The 13,203-nt window shown below is 50.2% G+C and overlaps 1 non-coding gene across 1 annotated transcript; it reads right to left on the bottom strand.

Moving 5' to 3' along the window:
• Nucleotides 1-858: 858 nt before the first annotated feature.
• Nucleotides 859-990, bottom strand: LOC128775996 (small nucleolar RNA SNORA72). Its single transcript, XR_008420972.1, has one exon. It is a non-coding gene; the product is annotated as a small nucleolar RNA SNORA72 (small nucleolar RNA).
• Nucleotides 991-13,203: the final 12,213 nt, after the last annotated feature.

Raw genomic sequence — 13,203 nt, 5'->3', positions numbered from 1 at the left:
AAGCCTACATCCCACACCTCAGACTCCTATCAGCCTTTCCTGGAACATGCCCAATGCCGTCTTACCTCTAGGCCTCTGCCAGTGCTGTTCCCTTTGTCTGGAGCACCCTTTCACAAAATCCCCACTGGCTCTTGACCTCTGCCCAATTTGATGATTTTCCCCAGACTACTTAATCTGTCCAAACCTAACCTGTTTTGGTTAGATGGAGTATGAAGCCATAGCCCTTAAATCCCAGTGCATCCAGGGTAGGGGTGCCAGGCTTAGCAAATAAAAATACAGGACACCTAGTTAAATTGAATTTCAGATAAACAATGCATAGTTTTATTTTAATTAAAAAAATTAAAAATTTTTTTATTAAATTTTTTTTGACGTTTATTCATTTTTGAAAGACAGAGAGACACAACGCGAGCAGGGAGGGGTAGAGAGAGAGGGAGACACAGAATCCAAAGTAGGCTCCAGGCTCTGAGCTGTCAGCACAGAGCCTGACATGGGGCTCAAAACCATGAACCGTGAGATCACAACCTGAGCCAAAGTCGGACGCTTAACTGACTGAACCACCCAGCGCCCTTAAAAAAATTTTTTTTTTTAAAAACAAGCTCTAGCCAATTTGATTAAAGAAAAATTTTACATGATTTACTTTTCACCACTCTGTTCTGGCATGCTTCAAATGATACCAGAATCCCCTAGAAAATAAAACATAAAAGTTTTACAATTTGTTTAATGGCAACTGGTAGTCATCAAATTAGCAATGGTTATCTTCAAAAATTATTACACTAGCTTTGCTGTCATTTCTCAAGGATGACCAGATACTTAGAGTCACAGACATTTTCCACAGATGCATCATGTAAGTCAGACTTGGTTTATCACCAGCATTGATAAAACTAGACCTAGGGAAAGAACTAAGTCTGGGGACACATGCATGGTCTTAATATAGTGAATGTTTAGCTTGCCTTGATTATTACAAAATCAGAACAGTGAGAATATTCACGTAAAATTTTTTTAATGCTTATTTATTTGAGAGAGAGAGAGAGAGAGAGAGAGTGAGCGGGTGAGGGGCAGAGAGAGAAAGAGGGAGACACAGAATCTGAAGCAGGCTCCAGGCTCTGAGCTGTCAGCACAGAGCCCAATGTGGGCTTGAACTCACAAACTGTGAGATCGTGACTTGAGCTGAAGTCAGACGCTTAACCAACTGAGCCACCCAGGCACCCCTGAATAGTTTTGAGTATAAGTATGTCTATACAATATTTGAGATACACTTATACTGAAAATTATTTGTTGTATACCTGAAATTCAAGTTTAACTGGACATTCTGTATTTTATCTGGCAACCCTAATCCAAGTTTGTATACATATAGTAGCTCTGCAGCCTTCTGGGAAGGGGGATGCTTCTGTTATGGCTCAGGCTGAGCCTGAGGAGGACCTGGGAGCCTGGAAAAGAATTGGCCTGAGGGCCCATCTGGTCTAGGGCCCCTGCATTATAGACCACTGCCCAGAGAGTGGAAGGATGTGCCCAAGTTTACACAGCAGGGCGGGGGTGGGGTGGGGTGGTAGAGGGGAGGCCGGACTTGGGCTCCTAATTCCCAGCCCCTGCTCCCTCCTGTGCCAGCAGCCCTGTGCTCTGAGCTGATGGAGCAGCTCAGGTTCCCACTCCCCTGCCCCTGACCTGCCCTTGGCTGGCTTCAGAGGGGGGTCTGATGACGAAATGTGATCCTGCCATAAAATCTGTACCAAACCAACTCTTCTCACAGCCCACCCGCCCGCCTCAAAGGGGGGCGCCTAATCCTCATTTATGGGGCCTAGCAGCTGGGTCTGGCCTGAGTCTTTGAACGTGAGCTTGGGGTGCCCTGGGTCAGCCCAGCCATGGCCAGAGGAACCTGAGAGTGAGGGAATTTAGGGAGGCCAAGCAAGGGGAGGGGCCAGCCAGTCACACCCCTACCTCCAGCCAAGAAGCACCAGCAGGGTGAGCGCATAAAATTACAGGGGGCAAAGATGGAGGGCCAGCATGGACATGTCTTTCCAAGTGTGTATGAGGAGGCCGGGCTCCAGTCACAGCAGAGAAGAGGTACTGGGTTGGAGCAGGGAGCAAAAAGCGCCAATAGAAAGAAGCGTTGGGGGGCCTGTAGTCAGCAGACTCTGAAGAAACCGGGCAGAGCCATGGCAGCTCCGACGGTGTGGCAGGGGGAGGAGTGGAGGGATGCCAGAGAGATGAGATAGTGACTGGACAGCCGGGCCCTGGAGCAGGCCCCAACGGCGCCTCTTTCTGGTTTGGGTGATGTGCTGGCAATGCACAGGGCAGGAGCAGGGAGGGGGTTCTCTTGGCGTGTGCTGAGCAGGAGGGGCCTGTGGGACCCCAGCGGAGGCACCCTGGGGAGGAAGCTGGAGAGCTGGGATGCAGAGGTGAGGCTGGGCATCAGCAGCCTGTGGGCCTGGAAGCCACTCTTCCTGAGGGGACGCGGGAAGAAAAGGGGGCCTTGGAGTGAGCCCCCAGGAGTGCCAACACCAACAGCTGGGTAGGAGCAAAAGAGTCCACAGAGGAGGTGGCAAGAAGTCAGAGGTCAGCCGGAGGAGAGGAGGCCAAGTGGGACCTGAGGACAGAGTCTGTGCCTTGCATGTGAGCCCCACAGGCAAAGCTTTCACTGGATTTAGGAGGCTGCTCGCAGCTCCTGTTGGTTCCAGGGGGTGTGCTGATTTGCCAAGGCATGGGAGGTGAGGGCATGGGAGGTGAGGGCTTGGAGATACTGAATGCAGGCAACTCTTTAAGGAAAACTGGTTGTGAAGAGATTTGGGGGTGGTTGGGCAGAAGGGGTGCAGTGATTGGAGAAGGTGGGCTTACGGGAGAGGCTGCTTGTGTGATTCTTCAGGATGTTTAACCACAGATGGGAAGGAAGTGGTAGCAAAAGAGAAGTAGAAGGGTGCCTTTCACCCTTTCCCAAATCCAGCCACAGTCAGACCTACGTTTCCTGCCGGACCCGGACCCGGGATACCTACACACATGGACACACACACACGAAACAAGGTTCGTGACGCTGGATGTGACACCCTGATATTTTCTCTCCTGTTTTACTTAGGTCAACCGCTGGTCACAACACCCCAAACTGGATTTGTGTCTCTTGAACACTTCACGATGGTCCATTTGACAAATGTGGAGGTAGAAGGTTTGACAGAGAGGAGGTGGGGTGAGCTCCCTGGGGTGGCAAGGCGGGGGGGGGGGGTGCAGAGGGGAGGGTTTGGCTTCCCATGGGGGAGGGGAACCCTACTTGTCATTCCAATGGGAGGGAAGGAGATGAGACTGGAGGAGGCACGCCTAAATATGTAGGTTTTGTGGCTGAAAGTTGATGGCTTTTGATTTCTCCGTGAAGGTCACCGCCGAAAGGGCAGGGTGAGGAAGAGCAAGGTCGGAGGTTCCGAAGGGAGAGGGGAGATTTTAACAGCCACCGTGGAGAGCAGAAACGGTTGCATTTCCTGGTAGTTTTGAGGCTCCGTGGAGGTGGGAGGCCATGAGTTTAAAGGGGTGCCCATGTCCCTCCAATTTTAGTGAAGCCTAAGTAAGAGTTCCTTCTTCTCTGGTGGGGGCCGGTAAGGCCTGGGACAGGACAAGGGCACCGGGGTTCTTCGCTGAGTGAATGAATGAGTGCTCAATGAGCACATTTATCAACCTAACAAATAAGTGCCAGGTACTGTTCTAGGGCGAGAATACCGTACATAGATGATGAAGGCAAAATTCTTGTCCCTTTGGAAACAATATGTGCACTGAACATTTAGGACTTCATGAGGCTTTTCTGAGGATTGTTTGATTCCTTCCTTCCTTCCTCCCTCCCTCCCTCCTTTCTTTTCTCTTCTTTTCTTTTCCTTTCTTCCTTCCATCTTCTTTCCTTCCTTCCTCCCTCCCTATTTCCTTCCTTTTTCTTCCTTCCTTCCTTCCTTCCTTCCTTCCTTCCTTTCCTCCCTCCCTTTTTCTTTCTTTCTTTCTTTCTTTCTTTCTTTCTTTCTTTCTTTCTTTCTTTCTTCTTTCCTTCCTTCCTTTCCTCCCTCCCTTTTTCTTTCTTTCTTTCTTTCTTTCTTTCTTTCTTTCTTTCTTTCTTTTCTTTCTTCTTTCCTTCCTTCCTTCCTTTCCTCCCTCCCTTTTTCTTTCTTTCTTTCTTTCTTTCTTTCTTTCTTTCTTTCTTTCTTTCTTTCTTCCTTCCTTCCTTCCTTCCTTTCCTCCCTCCTCTTTCTTTCTTTCTTTCTTTCTTTCTTTCTTTCTTTCTTTCTTTCTTTCTTTCTTCTTTCCTTCCTTCCTTCTGGCAGCTAATCCAGTTCAGTGAAAAATTTGGAGGGATGATCATCATCTGCCACATCCCTGTTTGTGTTCTATTTCAGCCTAAGATGAAAGAGTTGGGAGCACAGTCTTCATTTTCCACAACTCAGAGAGGCAAACCAAGTTATCCAAGCCACACAGCGCATCAGCAGAGCAGCTGGGATGGGTTGGGCAGCAGTTTCCCACTCCCAGGGCCCAGTGCCCCTGCTCTCCACTCAGCAGTGTCTCCACAGTCCTTGACTTAGGTAGGACGGTAGGGGTGGTGCCTGGATTGCAGCTTTCTGAAGAAGAGTCTTGCCATGCTTTTCTTTTCTTATTTCCCTGGAGTGGAGCAAACAGAATGTCTGTGGCCTCAGAAAGAAGTGGGTCCATCAGGCCGATGAGTACCAGTTGTAGACATTGCCTGTCTGTGAGCATGTCTGCTGTCCATGGAAGGCAAGTGTATGTTCGGGACCCAGTCCACCCTAGCTCCCACACACAGATAGCAGACAGGGTGCGGGAAGTAGGGAATTAGTATTTGTTGAAGTGCGTGTGAGTGCAAGTGCACACACAAAGATATCAAGAGGCACAGATGCGTGTGCCAACACTAACATACAAGCCCTCATTCAGACTCACATAAACGTCCCATCACAGGTATAGGCACACCCACGAATAGACTCCTATTTATATCTATATGCTTACCCATTTATACTTGTGCACACCTCCAAAAAGACCTACACATTTTATTTATTTTTTATTTATTTATTTTTTTATTTTTCAATATATGAAATTGATTGTCAAATTGGTTTCCATACAACACCCAGTGCTCATCCCAAAAGGTGCCCTCCTCAATAGCCATCACCCACCCTCCCCTCCCTCCCACCCCCCATCAACCCTCAGTTTGTTCTCAGTTTTTAAGAGTCTCTTATGCTTTGGCTCTCTCCCACTCTAACCTCTTTTTTTTTCCCTTCCCCTCCCCCATGGGTTTCTGTTAAGTTTCTCAGGATCCACATAAGAGTGAAAACATATGGTATCTAAGACCTACACGTTTTAAACAAGCATAAAGCATCCACGAATGGGTACATATTTTGGGGCATAATAAAATCTGCATACATTAAGTGTTTACTCTTATGTATATAAGTATGCATGGACATGTGTGTGCATCCGTACACACAGACCCCAAAGACTCAAATCCAAAAGTGCTCATGGAAAGTTGTAGGCATGTACGCTCTTCCAGCCCCTCTCCATCAGCCTCATTTCTGCCTCAGGGCCTTTGCACAGGCCATTTCTTCCTGCAATGTCTTCCACCACCACCTTTGCCACTTCTCATCTTTGAGTCACAGTGTATGCATCTCTTCCTCTGGGACCCCTCCTCTAGTGCCCACTCTATATCCTCTCTATTCCCTTTCATGACACTCAGTGTTGGTTCTGCTACCTTGCCTGTTTCCCCCTAAAATGCCAGGTATTTTTTCATGGCTCTGCATAGGAGGGCCTCAACAAATACAGACTGACTGCATGAATAACTACTGTGTGTGGAGCACTCATGGTATGCCAGGAACTGGGGTGGGTGGTACAGGTGTTAACTTCCTATCGTTGACCCCGTTTTATAGAGGAGGAAAGGGAACTGGCACAAGTGTCAGAGGTGGGATTTGAAGCCAGGGTGGACTCTTCCACTCCCAGGTGTCTGGTTTCCGTCGTCCCCTTCAGTCTGCATGTCTAGTCTCCATTCTCTCCTGAGAATGGAGCCCACCCTCCCCTCTTCTTCGGAGCAGCCTTCCTCTGTCCTCCACCTTGGCTCAGGTGCTTCCACACCTCCCCGGCCGAGGGCCTGGAGGTCCCTGTGTTCACATCTCTGGTGCCCCCCGGCCTGCCAGCTGCACTGTGGCATCCAGCGGGGGCAGAGCTAAGCCCTTTCCGGCAGGAGCAGAATGGCTCCCCTGGGCGCGGGTTTGCAGGGGTGCAGCTGGAGCTGTGTTGTTTAACGCCCCTCGCCCGCCCCGCCACAGCTCGCCCTCAGGCAAGTCCAGCCGGAGCCCCGTGGCCGGGCTTCACCTGACCCGACCGGTGTCACGCGTCGCCAGTCCGGCTCGCGCCCAGCAGACCGAGCGCACCCGTTGCCAGTGCGCGCCGGGCGGAGGGACGGCGCGGGGCCCCGGCTCCCGGGCGTGCGGCGGCGGGCCGACCGGGTGGCGAAATGGCTTTTCCAGATTAGGGGCCCAGGCTGCGCTGTTGACACAGTCATAAGTTTTAATGAGAAATTTTGAGTATTTGTGTGGGAGACGCAGCCTCTGTGCGCACAGATGCCTGGGGCTGGCGGCGCGGGGGGCCTCCCCGGGGCGCCCTGCCACAGGCCCGCGCCGATTCCTTGCAGCCAAAGGGGAAACATTTAAACTCGCTCACCTTTGAACTGCCGGGGACGCTGTTTACCTTGGCTGCCCAAGTGGCAGTTTTACAGATATTAAATACCGTCCTGAGGGGGATCTGGGGCCTCCTCAAATCCCCCCCCCCCACGCCCCGTCGGTCTGGGGGCTGGCCTGGGCACAGGCAGGCGGGGGCACCCGTCCTATCAGAGGTCAGTGGCGTGTCTTCCCGGAACACCATCCTAAGGGGGTCCCCGAGCCCGCTCAGCAGATGGCGTTCTGCATTTTGTGCTGGGGAGCCGCCCTGGGGCTCCCCCTTCTCATCCACTCCCCAGCTCATCCGTCTCCTAATTTGATTTTCTGTGTCAGGGGGAGCGGCGTGGAGGAGGCGGAGGGCAGTCTGGGTCCTGCTCACACGTTTCTTGATCTCTGTGGCTAGAAAGGGGATGTCTCAAGTGTAGGCGCCGCCTAGGCAGGACCCAGGTGGCCTGGCTCTCATCTTCTCAGGGGATGGGGGAGACCCCTCTCCCCCAAGACCCCTGTGGGACAGAGGAGGGCTCTGCCTCAGCCCTCCGCTTCAGCCTGGCGGTCAGAAGGCTCCCTGCAGAGGAGCAAGCCATGTTGATTTTACGGAGAAGGCTGCTATGCACATTTCACTGCTGATTTATTGGTTTTTAACTAGATCCTTATGCTGGGCTAAAAAAGCCATCTTGCACTTTGCAAGGCTCTGCTGACTGCTGCCGAAAATGACACACAGGACTCCTCCTGCTCTACCCAGCCCTCCCTGCTCCACCCGAAGGGCAGGGCAGCGGTGGAGGTGTGAGCCTGGAGTCCTCCCAGCCACACTGACCACCTGCGGTGTGCACTGGGGTGAGTGTATTTGTGTGTGTGTAAGAATTTATGGACTTGAAGGGAGGGGCTGGGAGCGGGGGAGGGCCCACATCGAGCCCTGGAACCTACTGCCCACCTTTTTCTCTCTCAGGCCTCACAGAGCACTTGTCATACATTTTAATGGACTTTGGAGTCAGACAAACCTATGTTGATGTCCTGGTTACCATCTCGGCTGGCTGTGTGATTTGGGAAAGTTAGGTAACTTCTCTGACCCCTGATTTCTCCTCTGTGGAGTGAGTGTAACTTCCATCTGGGATGGGGGCATCCTTTGAAATACTTGTATTAGCTGCAGTAACCCAGTGCCCAGCACACACAGGGGGCTTACTGATTAGCTTGCCTCCCGAATTCCTCCTTCGGACCTTGGCTGGTCACTCCTGGTAAAGGGGGGATTCCTTAAGACAGGGCGCGGATGACTTCTTACTGTCTCCTGGTGCTATATACAGTGCTTCATGATTTGCACGGAGAATTGTGTACAAATATATACCGTCAGTTATAAATGATAAAGCACTGTTAATCCCTTACCTCTTCAAATATCGTGAAAGTTTTATGAGAGAAGAGACAGGACAAAAGGAAATAGCAAAGTCATTTTACCCGGAGGGACAAAGGGATTTTATCAGAGAAGCGTGCTTTGAACTCAGGGCAGACAATTTCTAGCCTAGAGCTCTTTTCTCGAAGTCACAGCTGCCTCTCTTGTTATTCAGCATTGCTCCTCTGCAGCGCGAGAGGACGGCTTCGTGGGAAAGGAGGATGTTAGGTACAGGAATCTTGCGTCCACAAATCTTGGGGTCCCTCTGGGCATGGAAGCCAAGGGAAAGCTGCTGAGTCACAGGAGCCGCACGCGGACACCGGCCAGTAGGAGATGCCGCTTTGGCCAGCCCTGGAAGAGCAACCAGAAAGCAGGGTGGGCACGGTGAGGACAGGTCTGATTGAGACCCCCAGAACTCAGGGAACCTAAGGAGAACGCTGGCCGCATCTGCAGAATCCATCAGGCGTCTTGATGGGTCGCCGTTAAACAAAGATGGGATAAGGTTACATGTGTTTTCCGTGGGAGTCGGCTCCAATTTCAGCCTGATGATTTAGTCAGGTGTAAGCATGAAGTTTCCAATTTAGAGAAATAAATCTCCAGTGATTTTATTATCCCCTGTTTTACCCTGACACCCAACTTCACCCCGGCCCCCTGTCAAAGCCCTCATGATGTGTTTATATAGGGCGCACTGTAATTGATTGGCGTGCAATAGAACATGACACAGAAAATGTGGCCTTCCCCACCAGGCCCAACTCTGGGAGCTTCCATATTTCACCATCCCCCAGGTCCAATCTCAGGCCCCCACTCGCTGTGGCCGCAAATTCCTGGGATTCTGGGTTGTCTGAGAACAGGAGCGAAGGGCCAAGGGGTCCAGCCAGACACCCCAAGGGGGGCTCAGAGGCCAAAACATTGGCCTGCCTATTGGGGTGAAGGACACTGGAGAGGGGCACCTGCCCTGGGGAGAGGCTGAATGCGGTGGCTGGACTCATGACCTCAGAAGTCCTGGGAGTTTCTGGGAGTTGGTGAAATGAGCCATCCGTGGCTCTGAGCTTTGGTAATTCTACAGTTCTAAACTGAGATGGTCAGTTTCTAATAATTTGTTATTTCAATCCCTGAATCTGTGGTTCTAGATTTATGAGCCTATGGCAATATATGTAATATATGTTCTACCATGATCATATTTCTAATAAATATGAACACAAATACGGATGTGGATTTGAAAACTGACATCAGTGCTAAAACCAGTTATCAGTTTCAGTACCGTAATTTACTGAAGACTTTCAAATGCGCCCAGTGCTGCACGAGGCACATTATGTAATTCTCTCATTTCATTTTGCCAGCAACTCTGGAGGCAGGCATGGGTATCTCCACTTTACACATGATACCACTGAAGATCAGAGAGGGTAATAACTTGATCAAGGCTACACAGTTGGTCTCTGGGTTTTAAGACTCTGGGATTTTAGCATTCTGATCTATAAGGCAACCTAGACAAAGTAGAAAAAGCAGACAGATGGAAGGGTGAGAAGCAATCCAAACCTCATCGGCTGTTGTTAAGGGGTGTGCTTAGTAAGTGCTCACAGTGTTAGCACAATTGTCATCGACTTTGTCCTCAGCCCTAGGAAAAGGTATTTGAGGTAGAAAATCCCCAAGATTCAGGGTAGAGAATGAAGGCCTAGGATCTAGATTCTTGCCTGCCTCAGCCCTTTGATGGGGGAGAGGGATGCCCAGTTTTCTATTTGCACATCTCTAGGACAGGACCTACTAATGAGCTGAAAACTGCTTTCCTATATCTTTAAGGATCCTCACTCTTTCTTGTAGGGACGCAGAACAAATCTGCTCCCTTTCCTCCGTGCCTTTGGAGATTAAAAAAAAATTATTTTTAATGTTTATTCATTTTTGAGAGAGAGAGAAAGAGAGAGAGAGAGTGAGCAGGGAGGGGCAGAGAGAGAGGGAGACACAGAATCCAAAGCAGGCTCCAGGCTCTGAGCTGTCAGCACAGAGCCCCATGTGGGGCTCGAACCTACAAACTGTGAGATAATGACCTGAGCTGAGTCAGATGCTTAACCGACTCATCCAGGCGGCTCCCTTTTGGAGATTTTGAGACACAGTAAACCAAATCTGTTTACTTACTTATCCACTTATCCATCCATCCATTTCCCCCCTCATCCATAAATTATTCATCTGTTCTGTCTCTCTGTAATCTATATATTCACCCAATATCCACTCATCAGCCATCCAATCAATACATTGACTCTTTTTTCCTTTTTTCTATCTCTCCATCCATCCATCCATCCATTTATCCATCTACAGTCCACTCATTTGCTCACTCTCTCGGTTGCTCACTCATTCATTAATTCACTGAGAGACAACACTCAGATGGCATTTGTTAGGCACTGTGGGGAGGGACACAAAGATGAATATGCCCTCAATAAGCTTGGGAGAAAGACCAGACTCACCCCTACAGTGCTTGCTCATTTCAAAACATCAGCAATGGGGGCGCCTGGGTGGCTCAGTCGGTTAAGCGTCTGACTTCAGCTCAGGTCACGATCTCGCGGTCCGTGAGTTTGAGCCCGGCGTCGGGCTCTGTGCTGACAGCTCGGAGCCTGGAGCCTGCTTCCGATTCTGTGTCTCCCTCTCTCTCTGCCCCTCCCCCGTTCATGCTCTGTCTCTCTCTGTCTCAAAAATAAATAAACGTTAAAAAAAAAAAACCCATCAGCAATGTAGGGACTGTCTTGGCAATTTGTAAATCAGTGGCAAATGAGGGGTTCAGGGTCTAAGTGTAACCAGGAGCCACAGGAGAGGGGGGCCGGTGTCGGGTGGGCTGCTCAGAACGGTCATCCTACACATTATTTTCTTCACTTTGCAAACTGATATCTCAGACATGATCCTGGATGAGCACTGGAGTTGTGCACTGTGCTTAGTTTTGATTCCATCCATTCATTCATTCATTGGTTCAACACCTATCTTTGAGCATTTCTATCCAACTCTTCAGATGGTGGCAAATAACAGATCCTTGCTTATCACTTAATGTAGGAAACAGATGATAAACAAGTAAACAAATAAATGTCTAATATAATTGCTGACAGTGACAAATGCAATTAAAAAAAGAGGAGCAGGAGAAGAGGACAGAGAGGAAAGATGCCATTTTATTTTACTTTTATTTTATTTTAGGAAGATGCTATGTAAAATTTTGTTTAATGTTTATTTATTTTTGAGAGCGAGACACAGAGTGCAAGTGGGGGAGGGTCAGAGAGAGCAGGAGACCCAGAATCTGAAACAGGCTCCCGGCTCTGAGCTGTCAGCACAGAGCCTGACGCGGGGCTCAAACTCACGAATGGTGAGATCAGACCTGAGCTGAAGTCGGACGCTTAACTGACTGAGCAGCCCAGTCGCCCCCAGGAAGATGCTATTTTAGATTGGAAAATTGGAAAATCTTCCTTGAGGAGGTGACATTTGGGCAGGGATAGGAATTCCTGGAAATTCCTGGGGATGAAGGCCCCTGCCCTTGGCTTCCTATTTTCCCTGGAGAAAGGGAAGGAGATGGGCAAGGGGACTGGCATGAGGGGAGTCTTAGACCCTTACTTAGCTGGAGACAGAGGCATGGCTCATCAGGAAGCAGGAGCTGAGGTTTCCCTTGGAAAAACTCTGCCCAGGAAGTCACCCCTTTGTGGTCCTCAAAGGGCAGTCACTTAGTCCCCTCGCCTGTCGGAGCGCTGTCTTCATTTACAGTGAGGAACGCTGCACAGGGTGTGATTTGCCTAAGACCCTAGGGTGGGTGAGGGGAAGATACACATCGGGACACAGTGTGGAAGCCAGCTCCTGCTGTATACCCCACCTTCTGAGGCTCTGAGCCTTGGGTGGGTGGTGTTGGGGAGGCTCCTCACTCTGTCAGTCTTCTCCTGGAGATAAAGGCATGCTGGGGTTTGGTTCCCGGAGAATTCTGCTTTCTCTTCTTAACCTCTCAGACCGAGGGGGGTGGAAAAGGTGAGTCTTAGAACTCTCAAGGGGTCAGGACAGGGTGGGGCCCAGGAGAGGTGGGGAGCCAGGGCAAAATGAGTGGCTTTCCTTTGGGGGCAGAGGAGGAAATGGTGCACTGAGCATAAAAACAAGAGCTGAATGGAGGCAGCCCTAGCCCGGGAGTCCAGACGCCTGGACTTGAAACTGTAGTTTCTGGGAAATTTCCCTTCTCCTCTTGAGACCCTCACTCTAAATTAAGGGGTTGAAACTCGATGACTCTTGTGAATCCTTCCGGTTAGAACATGCTTACTCTGAATTGACATGAAATAGGTTGGCATGTCAGCAACAGGGAATCAGATAAGATAGCCTATGCAACTTCCGCTGAAACAGTCTACCTACATGGGGGTAGACTTGGCCGTCTAGAAACTTGGTGGTCACACACAGGGGTCTGTTCTGGGTCCAGGGGGGATAGAGGCCTCGGGGAGTTGTCTGCACTTGCAATTGCTTGTGTCTGAAGATGGCCCTAGATGAACCATTCCTCTTGGTATTCACATCCAATGTGGACCTCACACTGGACCTGGGCTGGCCCTACGACTCCTTTAACTGATACAAACCTGCGAGCTTTTCTGTTGCCGCATCACAAATTTCTTAGCGGCTTGAGACAACCCCCGTTAATTAGCTCACAGCTTTGTAAGTCCAGGCATGGGTTCTCTGCTCAGGGCCTCCCCAGGCTGAAATCAAGGTATTGGTTGGGGCTGTCTGATGTGAGGCTTGGGGTCCCTCTCCTGGGTTCTGTTGGTGGTCTTCATCTCTGGGGTTGTAGGACTGAAGTCCCCATCTTCTTTCTGGCTGCCAGCCAGGGGTGTCCCTCAGCTCTTAAGGCTGCTCTCTGGTCCTAGCGACATGACCCTCTCTTAACATGGTGGCTTAGTTCTTCAAAGGCAGTAGGGGAATCCCCTCCAGTCTGCTGTGAGGGAGGCTCCCATCGTATAACATAATCTATGCCACCATCTTTGCCATAAATGTAACCTAATCAGTGTAACCTATCCTATTTCAGGTCCAGGGGAAGGGATCATACAGGGCATGTACACCACTGGGTGGGAATCTTGGGGGCCACCTTAGATTTCTGCCTCTTACCCTAGCTCAAGCTGTCAACTCTACTCATGTCCTTTTGAGTGCCCTGACCTATGGTGA

This window comes from Panthera pardus, unplaced genomic scaffold (genome assembly GCF_024362965.1).
Source record: "Panthera pardus isolate Hobbes unplaced genomic scaffold, ASM2436296v1 HiC_scaffold_11, whole genome shotgun sequence".
In the NCBI taxonomy this organism is placed as follows: Eukaryota; Metazoa; Chordata; class Mammalia; order Carnivora; family Felidae; genus Panthera; species Panthera pardus.
This window is presented reverse-complemented; position numbering and strand designations above follow the sequence as displayed.